Source organism: Hemicordylus capensis, chromosome 1, assembly GCF_027244095.1.
Source record: "Hemicordylus capensis ecotype Gifberg chromosome 1, rHemCap1.1.pri, whole genome shotgun sequence".
Taxonomy (NCBI): domain Eukaryota; kingdom Metazoa; phylum Chordata; class Lepidosauria; order Squamata; family Cordylidae; genus Hemicordylus; species Hemicordylus capensis.
Window position 1 is genome coordinate 11,737,327 of NC_069657.1, and position 14,136 is coordinate 11,751,462.

Consider the following 14,136-nt stretch of genomic DNA (forward strand, 5'->3'; position numbering starts at 1 on the left):
ATGGAGCAGACTAATGGAGCACAACGGGACAGTTGTGCACCCACAAGAAAAATGCATCGCTGCATGAAATCCTGAAATTGCACTCTTGCACAAATCTTCCCTGCAATGTAAATGGAGAGAGGAAGAGGTTTGTCATCAGGAGATGCACCACAGGTTGTGCACCTTGCTGTGCAAGTGCAAGGATGTTTGCACTAGCGCAACACTACTCTGGAATGCAAGCCCCTCATGTAGCGCAACATCCTTGCACGGCATGTTTGTGAAAGTACTTAATCTAGGAACACAGGAAACAGCCTTATACTGAGTCAGCCATCTAGTTCAGTATTGTCTACACTGACTGACAGCAGCCTCTCCAAGGCTTTAGAGAGGAGGCTTTCCAAGTCCTACTCAGAGAGGCAGGGCTTGGATCTGGGACCTTCTGCATGCAAAGCAGATGCTCTACTCCTGAGCTACGGCCACAATCCCAATGACTCTGAACTTCTGAAGTTGTATGAATTTGCATGTTAGCCAGAGAGATTTGACTACAAGATGACCTTCAGGTCGAATGTTAACTTCTAAAACAAATATCTCACTATTGCTTCATTCAAGGGATCAGAAATTAACTCCTCCCAACAGGAGGCATTGACCACACCTTGGATGAGAACCAGCCAAAAATACGACAAACACGAAAACGATGAATATTTATATACTGCTTTTCAACAGAAGTTCCCAAAGCAGTTTACATAGATATAAATAAACATACAAATAAACAAAAGGGCTCCCTGTCCCCAAAGGGCTCACAATCTAAAAAGGCAATGTAAGGTAGACACCAGCAACAGCCACAGGAGTGATGCTGTGCTGGGGCTGGATAGGGCCAGTTGCTCTCCCCCTGCTAAATAAAGGGAATCACAGCTTTAAAAAGGTGCCTCTTTGCCCAGTTAGCAGGGGCAAGAGTCAAATAATTTAGCTGATCACATACTTCCAAGGACTCTGCCCACACCCTCGGGTTACATCATTACTTTGGCTGCCCTTCCTCTCCAGTTAATTGCCCAAATCCCATCAGCAATTATACCCTCAGTGCCAAAGAGATCCCGGGAAACACCAGCCCTTTGGGCTCTTATGCTGCTATTTCCAGCTAAAATCCGTAGGCAGTAATTAAAGAGCAAGAAATGGATTAGATGGTGCCCGTTCGGTCTAGGCTCTCCTCTGTGGCCCCCAACGTGCGGGGATTGTGTTGACCAGACATCACAGCACGGAAGCTTTGAGAAACCAAAGGAGTTGCCCTCTCAGTTTCTAAAGGCCTTTCACGTTTTATTCTGATAATGTATTGCTTGTTAATCTGCATGGAGGGCATGTATCAGCCAGCCGGTTTCCCTGCCAAAGCAAAGCCGTAATAAAAAGGCACCACCCTCCCAGACGCATTCCAGGACGGGCCTCCGATGGTGCCTGTCTTTGTCTCGTTTCTCCGGGCTTCCCAGACGGATGGCAACAACATCCCACACAGAGACTTCTGGAGGAGCTTTTGCAAAGAGCATCCACAGGCTGGCCGCTCCGGAGAAAAAAAGTTACCCAGCAAACAGCAATTCAGCATTTCTCGGTGTGGAAGCTTGTCAACCTCCCAATTATACTTGGCTTATGCACAGGCTGTGGCGCTGCAATTCTCCTCTCAACAAAGGGAAGCGGCACTCTGGGGGTGGGAAGAAAGCCCCACCGCCACCACCGCCACCCAGCACACCAACTGACACGTCAACAGAGCTGTCCAAACTCGGTGGAAGGGTTTCAAAACAAAGAGAGGGCTTTTCAGCAGCAGCACACTGGCACCGCTGTTCGAATGCCATTCAGCTCTGGGGTGACCTCATGAGCAGGGCTTAAAGGTAACCTGTTTTGCTGGTGGGCCACTGTGAGAAGGATGTGAGAGGGGTGGGCCAAGGCTCTGGGCTAGCAATGGTGTGTGGGGTGAGAGAGGAGGTAGATGACATAGGAACACAGGGAGTTGTCTTCTACTGAGTCAGACCATTGGTCCGTCTAGCTTAGTATCCGCCATTCCCCTTAGGGGATGGAGCCACTCTGGGAAGAGCACCTGCACTCTCGCGTGCAGAAGGTTCCAAGTTCCTTCCCTGGCATCTCCAAGTTAGGGCTGGGAGTTAGGGCTGAGAGAGACTCCTGCCTGCAACCTTGGAGAGGTTGCTGCCAGTCTGTGCAGACAATGCTGAGCTAGATGGACCAAGGGTCTGATTCAGTAGAAGGCAGCTTCCTATGTTCCTATGTTACCTCATGGGATTGGATTTGGTCCAAAGGTCACAAGTTGGTGACGAGTGTTCTCTCTAATTTTTTTCATCTGTGTGCGGAATGAGTTTTGTTCTGGGCAGCAGTATCAAGGCAGTATGTGTGCACGTGCATTCAGAATGGGGCCTTCCTGATTCAACCTGAGCGGGATCTAAAATGAACTGAGCGGACATCCAAAAACTTGTGAGCGCTCGCATGTGCACACGCCTTAGAGGGAACAGTGTTGGTGACCTCTAAGCTCAAATGCTAAGACAACAGTTTTCAAACTTGGGTCCCCAGATGTTGGACTACAATTCCCATCATCCCTAGCCACAATGATCTTTAACATGATCTCTGACGATTTTTAGAAAGCATTTGAAAACCCACCTCTTCACCCAAGCTTTTTCAGTTCTTTAGAATTTTAATGTTTTAATTTGTGGATGATTTTTAAACTGTTAAATTGTTTTAAGTTTTTGTATATATTTTAACTGGTTTTTATGCTATTGTTAACCACCCAGAGACTAAAGTTTGGGGCGGTATAAAAATGTGATTAAATAAATAAATAAAGGCTGGGAATGAATAAATAATGGCTGGGCGCTGTAGTCCAACATCTAGGGACCCAAGTTTGACAACCCCCACATTGTGCCAAATCGCCCGCAAATGGCCACCTCAAGGTCTCCTACTGCACTGCATTGTTGCCAACAGGGCTGAAAATTGGCCAAAAAATTTTGCTTTTTTTTGGGCTTCCATTTTGAGCCATAAAATGGCAGTCCCTCTAGCAGTCAAAATGGCGGCTGGAAATGTCCTCCAAGGTCATTTCTGGCCACCCCCAATCCGCAGATACACGGGTTTAGCCCTTTCACTCTCTCCACTTTTCCCCACGTATTCTGAGGTAGGGTGCTAATTACCCGGCCGCGGATATGCAAAACCACAAGTGCCGGACCCAAGAACAGCGAGGTCCTCCTATACCGTTCTTTCTATGCCATGGCATCACAGGCAAATGTATTTTACTCCCCATAAGCAAACAGGTAAAGTGGATGGTTTCAAGAAAAACTATATTAGGACTGTCACTCCGTTAAAGAAATCCTAATTAATTAATCACACGTGCTTTAGTTAATTAAATCTGCATGGCATGTTGAACAAAACAATACACCCAAGGGGTGGTGGGGGAGGGGAACTTGCCTTGTTTTTAAATGATTCATAAACATGTTTTTGATGCATCATTATGCAATGATGCATAAACATGTTTTTAAATGATGCATAAACAAATTTGAGCAGACAACATCTTAGAAGTATTCCTTTCACTTTTGGAACAATTGAGCCTGTTTATAATTTATTGGGGGAAAGTCAAATCTTATGAAGAGACAAAGAAGGGAATGCTAACCATTATGCTCTCAAAGAAACTGTTTAGGCCTGTTTTCACAAAATTAGGTTCTCATCAAAATTGGGGTAGGAGGCATTCTACCCTGGTTTGCACGAAAGTGTGAACTCACAAAAATCCCTCCAGCCAAAGCAGGGTAGCCCAGTATTTGTATCCTGCTCCTAATCAAGTTAGGGGGAGAGGAGAGCTATACAAACTTGCTTTTCTGGTCATGTGAATCCATCTACCTCTTGTACTCAGCCACTGCGACTCAGCAGCCCGCCCGGAAAAAACAGAGAGTTGTGGCTACAGGGGCTGCTGTCATGGATGTGCCACTCTGCAAAGCATACTCTATGATCCTGAAGTGGCTGTGGTTTCAGCAGGGCTGGGCCCGCCTCCTGCTCCTTTGTGGCCAATCAGAGGCAGCTGCTATGTAATGAGGTTTTCCAGTCTACTGGCAGCACAAAGCATGTTGGGAAGGCCTGCTAGACCTTTGGAGGGCTTTCCATGTTTGCAGTTCCCGATTCAGCAATGGACGCTTCACTTGGCTTACTTGTCTGTTTATTGGGTTTGCTGAACCAAACGAAAGTTCTGATTAGGTGCCACTACTGGGGTAGAAGCTCTCAAACCATCCAACCCACCCCAAATGGTTGTGTGAATAGGCCTTTTGTCTCTCCCCCGTCCCCATAATTTTCTCCCTGTTCTTCTGTACTCTTGCTGGTTTTCCTGGGTTCCCTCCCCACACTGTTCCCTCTAAGGCGTGCGCATGTGTGTGCACATGCACTCACACATTTTTGATGTCCGCTCAGTTAATTTTAGATCCCGTTCAGGTTGAATCAGGAAGGCCCCATTTTGAATACAGGTGAGCACACACTGCCTTGATACTGCTGCCCAGAACAAAACTCATTCCGCACACAGATGAAAAAAATTAAAGAGAACACTGCCCCTCCCCTTTGATAAAAAGAGGCATTCCCTGTGTGAGAGAAGGGGAGAGGATGGGGAAAGCCTCTTCTATGCTGGTGCTACCAACAGTTTTTATATATTCTTCTATTAAAATAAGTAGCCATCTTTTAAAAATTCGGCTGCTGCTTTATTTCAGTCAACAGAGATTTAATTAATTGAATTGACTAAACACTGCAGTACTTAATTAATTATATTTCATTCCAGGACTTCCTCCAAGGAACCTGGGGGCATACACAGTCCTCCCCCCCCCCGGGTACTCCTATGCTCACAACAGCCCTGTGATGTAGGAATGTGCACAGAACCGGGTGGGGGTGGCTTGAGGGGGTGGGGGGGTCTCGCTTTAAGGGTGGGGAAGGGCACACTTACCCCTCCCCCACTTTTGCACCCTCCCTCACCCTTAAAGCGAGACCTCCTACCCGCCTTCGAACCTCGAACCCACCCAGTGTTCAAACCTGTTCGGAGGCCTGTAAAAGGGTCTCTGAACAAGTTTGTGCACATCCCTACTGTGATGTAGGTCAGGCTGACAGGGGCGAGTGGATTTGAATCTGGGTCTCCCGTTACCAAAACTACAACCACACTTTTTCTGTCTTTTGAGAGAGTACAAGACAGCTTTGTATGTTCCCAAGTCAGACCATTCGAGCCCTCTAGCTCAGTACTGTCCATATTGACTGAGAGCAGTTCTCCAGTGCTGGAGGCAAGGGATTCTGCCCGCCCTGCCTGAAGATTCTAGGCCTCTGTCTAAGATATTTGTTCAATGGTTTATTTGTCATCATATATAGGATAGTGTAGGAGCAGCTTGCAAAGGCCCTGATGCATGGCAGAAAAGATAATCTAATAATAGCCGTATTATTATACTCTGATAATAATAGCAGTCAGTCTCTCTTTCCCGCATGCATCAGGGATTTTGCAAACTGCTTAGACGCTGCCCTGATATCCCGCTGCACGATATATAAATATCAGATTTGATTGCAAACTTCAGTGCTAAATGACTGGGGTTCCCCCCCCCCCAAATCTCTATTGTTAAGCATCTTGGGTTAATTGTCTGCTGACTCCTAACTGACTCAACTCCGCACGGTTTTAACAAGCTCCTTCTTTGCAGGCACCAGAGCTACTGCTGTGTTGTCAGAGAGGCAGGCTTGGCCAGTAATGAGTGCCTGCTGGTCACGCAACTTGCAGAAAGGTGTCTCAAAGGGAGGCAAGAAAAAGGGGAGCCCATGATGCTGGGAGTTTCCCTTCAGAAGGCTGCTCCCTGCTAGCTTTAAGCTCACAGAGAAACGTCATTTGGCACAACCGCAGGAAGAAAAAGCATTCCACGCAGAGAGCACTGAGGCACAATCTTTACACCAGCGGTTCTCAGATTTGGGTCGCCAGATATTGTTAGGCAGTGAGCCTCTTCTAGCGGCCACAGATTCCTGGGTAGGAGAGGATTAACCCAGGAACCTCTGGGGCAGCAGGAATCCTTCCAACTCAGCAGTCCCAAACCTGGGTGGCCCAGATCCACTACCCAGGTTAAAAGTGAGGCAGGACAAAAAGGGAGCCTGTCCTTCCTTTTAGCACTTAGCAATAGCAATAGCACTTACATTTATATACCGCTCTATAGCCGGAGCTCTCTAAGCGGTTTACAATGATTTAGCATATTGCCCCCCAACATTCTGGGTACTCATTTTACCGACCTCGGAAGGATGGAAGGCTGAGTCAACCTTGAGCCCCTGGTCAGGATCGAACTTGTAACCTTCTGGTTACAGAGCGGCGGTTTTACCACTGCGCCACCAGGGGCTTTTGTTTTGGTCAACTGTGCAGCCGATGCATTTTAAATTGTTCCTGGGCTGCCAGCAGCCATGTTAACCACAGAGTCGGTTGGAAAGCAGAGGCAGGGAGAGGAAAGCTGTTGCTGTACTGCTTCTCTGCTGCTTGTGCAATGCATTCTGGGATAGCTGGAGGCCCCAGCTCTCCATTTCAGCTCTCGAGACCACTGCTGTGGTGTTCATGTAGATGCATGAGCTGCAGAGCCAAAAGGAGGCTCTGGTCATCTGGGAGCAGGATGGTGGGATCCTGCCTTCTCTCCAGACTACCCACATTTGGTCGTGAGAACAGCCTCTATAGCGCTCATCACTCCCAGCTACAACAGCCAAAGGCTGGGGAGGATGGGAGCTGCATTTATCCTCTATAAGGTCGGCATTTGTTTAGCAGGCAAGAAAATTGGGAATTAGACAAAAATCCTGTAAATTGTCATGGAGGTTAGAAAAAGTAGAAGAGACTGTAAAGATTACTATGCATATGCTGCTGACTGTAAGGTTGATTATGTATACGTTGATGCTGTTGTCTATCATGGCCTATAGCTAGTACGATAAAGTTTTATCTCTCTATCTCTGCAACCAGCAACCATGAGGAGTGCTGGCGGTCTTCTTGGATGCATTCTTACACACACACCCCAACATAAACCCTTATGGGCTTAGCAGGTGTATAACTCCAGGATTGCCTCTTGCAGCTGGTTGTATCCCAGCCTGTGAGGTCTTCTCAGCTGGCCGTCCTTAGTGCCCCAGGCCCTAGTGTAGTGTGTGGTGCCTGGGCCCATAGGAGGGTCTTCTCTGTGGCCCCCCTCTTCTTTGGAACACTCCTCCTCCCCTAGATTCGTTCAGCCCCCTCCCTGGATGTTTTTAAGGCCCTTCTAAGGACCCACCTGTTTTGCCAGGCATTTGCCCTTTAATAATAATAATTATTATTATAATAATAATTATTATTATTTACACAGTCAGACAGGTGTTATTGACTGGTTTGTTTTATCCAGACATCAAGTCCTTCCCAAGGACTTGGGATGGCTGAATTTTATCATCAATACTGTTGGTTATTATAGATATCGTCGCAAAATATAGGCGGCGTGGTTGTGGGGCTTGTGTGCTCTGATGAAGGTGAGAGCTATGCCAGAAGGCCAACCATACTGGACAGGTCTCACCAGAGGAGCCAGACAAAGAGTGCCTCTCCCATCAACAATATGGTGAGACGTAACTTTAATAATAATAATAATTATTATTATTATTATTATTATTATTATTATTATTTTTAAACCAATTGTTATTGGTATTGTTGTTCACTGCCTAGAGTCTCTGGAGAAGGTAGTATATAAGAAAATTTAAATAAATAAATAAATAAATAAGTTTCTCAGATGGAAATAGGGATATACTTGTAACATTCCTATTTTCACAATGAATATTTGTCTACCGCTTTCCAACAAAAGTTCCCAAAGCAGTTTACTTAGATAGAAGTAAATATGGCTCCCTGTCTCCAAAGGGCTCACCATCTAAAAAAGAAACAAGACAGACACCAGCAACAGCCACTGGAGCAGGCGCGGGCCGTGAACGGCGCACCTCCAGTGGGGTGGAGTGGGGGGCAGCCTCTTTAAGTGTAAACGGAGCCGGTGCTCCGTGCCGCCCAGCAGCCCCCGCAGCGGGGAATCGCCTCCGCCACTTACCTGGCTCCCACGGAGGTGAGCCCCCGCCAGCGGCCAGGTGAGTGGTGGAGGCGATTCCCCGCCACGGGGGCTGCTGGGTGGCACGGAGCACCGGCTCCGTTTACACGTAAAGAGGCTGCCCCCCCCACCCCACTGGAAGCTTGTTCACGGCCCGTGCCTGCACTGGAGGGATGCTGTGCTGGGGGTGGCGAGGGCCTAGCACATCTAGGATAACTTCATGAGCCCCACCCCTTGAACGGCTACACCTTGGTGACGGGGTTGGAGGCTCTTCCCTGTTGGCTGCAGAGATTCACTCGGCACTTGCCTGACCTCTGCGGATAAAGTTCTTTTTTTTAAAAGGCAATTAAGATGGGACGTGATAGAGCCTTATAAAAATCATGCATAGCACAAAGCAAGTGAACAGAGCGCAGTTTTTCACCCTCTCTCATAATCCTGGGATCCAGGGCCACCCAATGCAAGTGACTGGCAGGAGATTGGCAGGACAGACAAAAACATTGCCCTTCACACGCAACACATCATTAGAAGTCTGGAGTTTAATTGCACGAGAGATAGGGAGGGTCATTAGCTTGGAAGGCTTTGACAAGGGATTTGACAAGTTCAAGGAGAATGGCCAATTAATCAGTGACCATTAAACAATGGCTACGTGGCACCCCCATGTTCAGAAGCACTAAATCCTCTGAATGCCAGTGGCTGAATACGAATACAAATACGATAGATATTTATATACCACTTTCCAACAAAGGTTCCCACATCAGTTTACACAGATATAAATAAATAAATAAATAAATGAGAAAGATGGGGACAAGGGGCCATCCTATTTATTTATTCATTTACTTATTTATATCTATGTAAACCAATTTGGGAACTATTGTTGAAAAGCAGTATATAAATATTTGTCGTATGTGTAATCGTATTCAGCCACAGATATTCAGGGGATATTCATATTCAGCCAATTGCATTCCCAAAGGGATTGCGAGCCCTTTGGGAAGGGTTCACAATCTTAAAAAGAAACATAAGATAGACATAAGCAACAGCCACTGGGGGGATGGTGTGCTGGGGATGGATAGTGCCAGTTGCTCTCCCCCTGCTCAATAAGCTTAAAAATTCAGATTATGTTTTAAAAAGAGAAGATTAAGAATCAGAAGCAATGTGTCTCTCCTACCTTCCCCTCTTGCCTGTCCAGATTTCTTTTATGACAGGGATTCCCAACCTTGGGCCCCCAGATGGCCAAAGGCCACTGTGGCTAGGGATGATGAAATTTGTAGTCCAACAACATCTGCGGGCCCAAGGTGGGGAATCCCTGGTATAACCCACCAGCAAATCATCTCCTTTGGCCACTGAGGCTGAGCATGCTGGGAGTTGTAGTCCAACGAGATCTAGCGACCCGTAAGGTTGGGAGCCCTTGCTTTGCAATCAGAGGCGCTCTTACCCCTGGACTTTGGAGTCAAAGTCCAGGGCCTGCACACCTTCGGGGGGCCCCCAAAGCCTCTTTAGTCTGTCCTGGTGGTGTGGTTGCCACACTGGGCCACCGGTCTGCGCTGCGCAAGGCCGCCAACTGTGATTCTGACCTGCGCTTGGTGCTTTAGAGTGGGGAAAGAAATACGTGGGTGGGAAAAAGTTGCGTGTTGAAATGTTTCTCCTAATGCATATTTGCATAAAGATGCCTGTTTTATATTCTTACATTCTTGTGAGTTCAGTTGCTGTTTGTTCCCGCAAAACCCCCACATATTAAAATTACTGCGTGTGTGTGTGTGTGTGTGTGTGTGTGTGTGTGTGTGTGTGTGTAGGGGGATGATGCTTAACCGGCAGTGGGAAAGGGGGGTCTTCAAAGGCATTTCGGTCCAGGCTCCAGAATTACCTAGGTGCACCTCTGTTCAGAATATCTCAACCCACCCACCCTCCTGAGGCCTGAATGATTGTGTAACTCAAATAGACTCTGTAGAGGAGTAAATTGAGAATAGTATCATGCTTGGAATATATTTTTGAGAGGCTGTACACACTATAATGTGTGAGGTATGGGATTTTAAGTAAAAGAGGAATGTATACTAATAACATTTGAGACCCACCCTCTGCATTCTTATTTTCATTTCCACTGATGACAGCTAAGTCTGGGGTGAGTTGCTGAAGAGCCTCAATGATTACAAATCCTAAGGAGAAGAGTCATGTGGGAAAGCTTTTAGAAATATTGTACTTGGATTATATTGAGAAGAAAAGTTTCTTTGGGGTGCATTTTGGAGAGCGTTTTTTGTTTTGTTTTTTTACATTAACACTTATCCATTATGTAGACTGTTTTGAAGAATTTTTTTTTAATCCACGCCACTGAAGAAGGCTGAGAAACAGCCGAAACACGTCTGGCACATGGTAAAAAATCAACTGCACATGGCACACTCAGCGGGAAGGGGGGATTCTGATAATGCACCACACACTCTCGCGGTGCATTATTGGAGCTTGGAGGGGGCAATGCATGGCACCCCAACCCCTGGAGCTGCAGGGGAAGTTGCCACTCAGCTGGGTGGGTGATCCACCCACCCAGGGAAGGAGTAGAGATCATCTGCAGGGAAGGTAGGCAAAACCCGCCCTCCCCGCAGACCTGGAGCTCTTCTCACCGTTTGTGAGAAGAGCTCCACTGACTTTCATTGCACCAACTGGGAATCATAGAAGAGATCTTCTCCAGACTTTTTAAGAGACAATGTTTATATACTTTTTAATATAGGGATGTTTTTTTTTCCCCATGTGTATTTTAAAGGTGTGAGTGATTGGAAGGATTTTAGTATTTGGGTTCTATATATTGGAAATAATGGAGCGTTATTATTTATTATTCAAATTTGATTAAGGTGGGATACCTAATGGTTTAAGTTGTCTATATAATAAGATCGGGATTCTCATTTGGGGTTCTTTTATGTGCCACTCACAATAGCTCAACCCACCCACCTCCTGAATGATTATATAACTAAAATAGATGTGCAACCATAATCCCCAAGAAAGGCTTCTTGTTTTTGTTGAGTTTGGGGTGGGTGGGTGTGGGATGCTTTTAATAAGGACTGGCCAGTCTTTAATTTCTTTCTTTTCCTTTTTTAAGCTTTATTTGCTCAGGTGGGACGAAACAGACATGGCGTGATCATGTGGAGCAACAGGGAGACTTTTTAGAATTCAGACTGTCAGCTCCGGCACCCAAACAAAAGTGACCGGCATGCAGAAATAAAGCGCTCCCTGCCAGATTACATCATCCCATTTCTTTCTCCCTGCACAATGCATTCCACTCCCTCTCCTATTAAACTGGAGGTGGGAAATCCATTTTGGTTCTGTGTTGCACCATAAACTCAAGCAGATATGTGCCTATTTCAGGGTTGAAATTTGTGCCAAAGTTGACTTTCCCTTGTGTTCAAAGTGAGGTTCAGCCCTTGAACAAATGAAGCCAGAAGCAAGATGACAGGACCCCTGAACATATACACAGTGCACTTTCTTGACACTGAATTAACAAAACAGAGATTAGAGATAAGGGCTGTGAGCGTACTCATTTCTAGGCTTGAGTACCAGCACTTCTTTTTAGAAATTACTTGCTCTCCCCTCAACACAACTTCCCGTCAGCAATAGCCCTTGGTTGGGAGTTGTCAGAGCAACATTTGCTCAGCCCCTTCATGTTCACTGGCCTGCATCCTGACTAGAGATGTGAAGGCCTTGAAACACACACACACACACACACACACACACACACACACGTTTTAAAAGTTTTATCCAATTTTTCCCTGAAGGACTGTTTTCTTTCTCAGCTTCAATTCTAAGTACGGTACGTGCTTTATAACAGAGGTAGGTAGCATGTAGCTCTCCAGGTTGTTGCTGAACTACAACTCCCATCATCCTTAGATGTAATAAATTGTGGCTGAGGATGATGGGAGTTGTGGTTCTGCAACATATGGAGAGCCACACCTTGCCTACCCATGCTTTATAAAAAGGGGCAAATGTTCACAAATTAGCATATTCAGCCGCAAAGTGGCTGAAAATGTGAGCTGTAAACCCCTGGGTTTGAAATCTCAACTGAGGCAAGAAACTCACCAGGGCACTTTCCAGGCTGGCTGCTCAACAGCAGCAAAATGCTTCCGTTCAAGCAAATCGCATTCAAAATGTAAACAGCAGGGGGAGCAGTCTCGCAGAAACTAACCTCGGAAAAACCAGCAACTTTTCAACATGGGATATACAACATCCTAGCTCTATATCTCAGCGATTAAATTTGAACCAAGGCATCAGAAATGTGAACGGCAGCCTGTCAACGTAGGGACTACGGTGTCACAACACAGGACGTGTGGAAGCACACTTTCGAGATGCATCCTGACCCCGTTGCAGGGTCTAGTCTGGAAAGCACCCAGCTTCTCTCTCTCTCTCAACTTCCCCTGCAACTGCAACATGCGATTAATAATACCCGCCTGCCTTACAGTTGTAAGAATTGCTGACATCGTGTACATGACTCAGTACCTTCGACCATTTAAAATCCACGGTATAAATATACTAAAGGCTAATTATTAGGTTATGGTACTGATTCTTTTGTTCAGCCAAGCACCACTGTAGTGGATGATAAGTGTAAACATATTTACATGAATTAACATTTTCCAATGAGGAACAGTCTTCCTTCTCTCCTCCTCCTCCTCCACTTCCCACCCCATAATTTAAGACAAATCCCTCTATGTGCTGCATATATTCAGTTCTGCCATTTCAAACCGGCACCAGAATGCCTCAAAATTCCTACCTCCTCCTTAGTGATGAGTCTTAAGACTGGTGTAATTAAAGGATCTTTAAATGTCCTACGGTAGGTGGCTTCCAAGTGACTCAAGTTTTGTATTCTGAAAAGAACACGTGAATTTCCAGCTCCTCGGAGCTATTTATACACCACCTGCCAGGAAAATCCACAGATCAACCAACCAGTGAAAGAAGCATTCGTATCTTTAAAGCTGGAGGCAAAGGAAATCAGAGGATATGCTAATGAAAAGATTCCCAGACTTGGGTCCAGAGATGCTGTTGGACAACAACTCCCATCAATCCCAGCTACAATGACCTTTGACCATTATAGTCCAACAGCATCTAGGGGCTCACAGTTGAGATCCCCTGCACTAGGATAGGAACATAGGTAGCTGCCATATACTGAGTCAGACCATTGGTCTATCTAGCTCAGTATTGTTTTCACAGACCGGTAGCAGCTTCTCCAAGGTTGCAGGCAGGAATCTCTCTCACCCCTATCTTGGAGATGCTGCCAGGGAGGGAACTTGGGACCTTCTGCTCTTCCCAGAGCAGCTCTATCCCCTAAGGGGAATTTCTTCCAGTGCTCACACTTCTAGTCTCCCATTCATACACAACCAGGGTGGACCCTGCTTAGATAAGGGGACAAGTCATGCTTGCTACCACAAGACTGAAAAGATATGAGGACAAAGGCTTCTCTCAGAAAGGTGATTATTTGGTACAAGCCGACTGAACTGCCACTAACATATAAAATAAAAGTTTCTTTCTCCTTTGAAACTTTGCTTTTCAAATATGTCAAAAGCAACACTTTAGACTCAAGGATCAAAAGTTAGAATGCTAACCAGAAGCCTTTATTTTATCTTATCTTTTTTGTTTACACTTGCCTCCCGCTCTTCTGCCAAGGAGCCCAAAGTGGTGTACATGGTTATGTTTTGCCTCACAACAACCCTGTAAGGTAGGCTATGCTGAGAGATAAGCAGTTGGCCCAGAGTCACTCCGTGAGTTTCATGGCTAAATGGGGATTTGAACTCGGATCTTCCCAGACCTAGTCCAACACTCTAACCACTACACCACACTGGGAGGAGAAATGGTTTAGGGAGGAGAGATGGTCTTGTGCTAGCAAGCATCAGTTGTCTCCTTTCCTAAGCAAGGTCTGGTTTGCATTTCAATGGAAGACTACATGTGTGTTCACTATAAGATATTCTGCTTAGGGGATGGGACCACTCTGGGAAGAGCACCAGGTTCTAAGTTCCCTCCCTGGTAGCATCTCCAAGATAGGGCTGAGACAGACTCCTGCCTGCAACCTTGGAGAAGCCGCTGCCAGTTTGGGTAGACAATACTGAGCTAGAAGATGGACCTATGGTGTGACTCAGTA

At 46.1% G+C, this 14,136-nt stretch overlaps 1 protein-coding gene and 1 long non-coding RNA gene across 3 annotated transcripts in view; one reads left to right on the top strand and one right to left on the bottom strand.

Annotated features, from left to right (window-relative positions):
- The window catches only part of RTN1 (reticulon 1), a 199,575-nt gene that overhangs the window by 142,127 nt on the left and 43,312 nt on the right, over nt 1-14,136 (bottom strand). The window lies entirely within an intron of this gene.
- On the top strand, nt 1,425-11,372 carry LOC128336787 (uncharacterized). The gene is made up of 2 exons (XR_008312095.1): nt 1,425-1,850; nt 11,113-11,372. It is a non-coding gene; the product is annotated as an uncharacterized LOC128336787 (long non-coding RNA).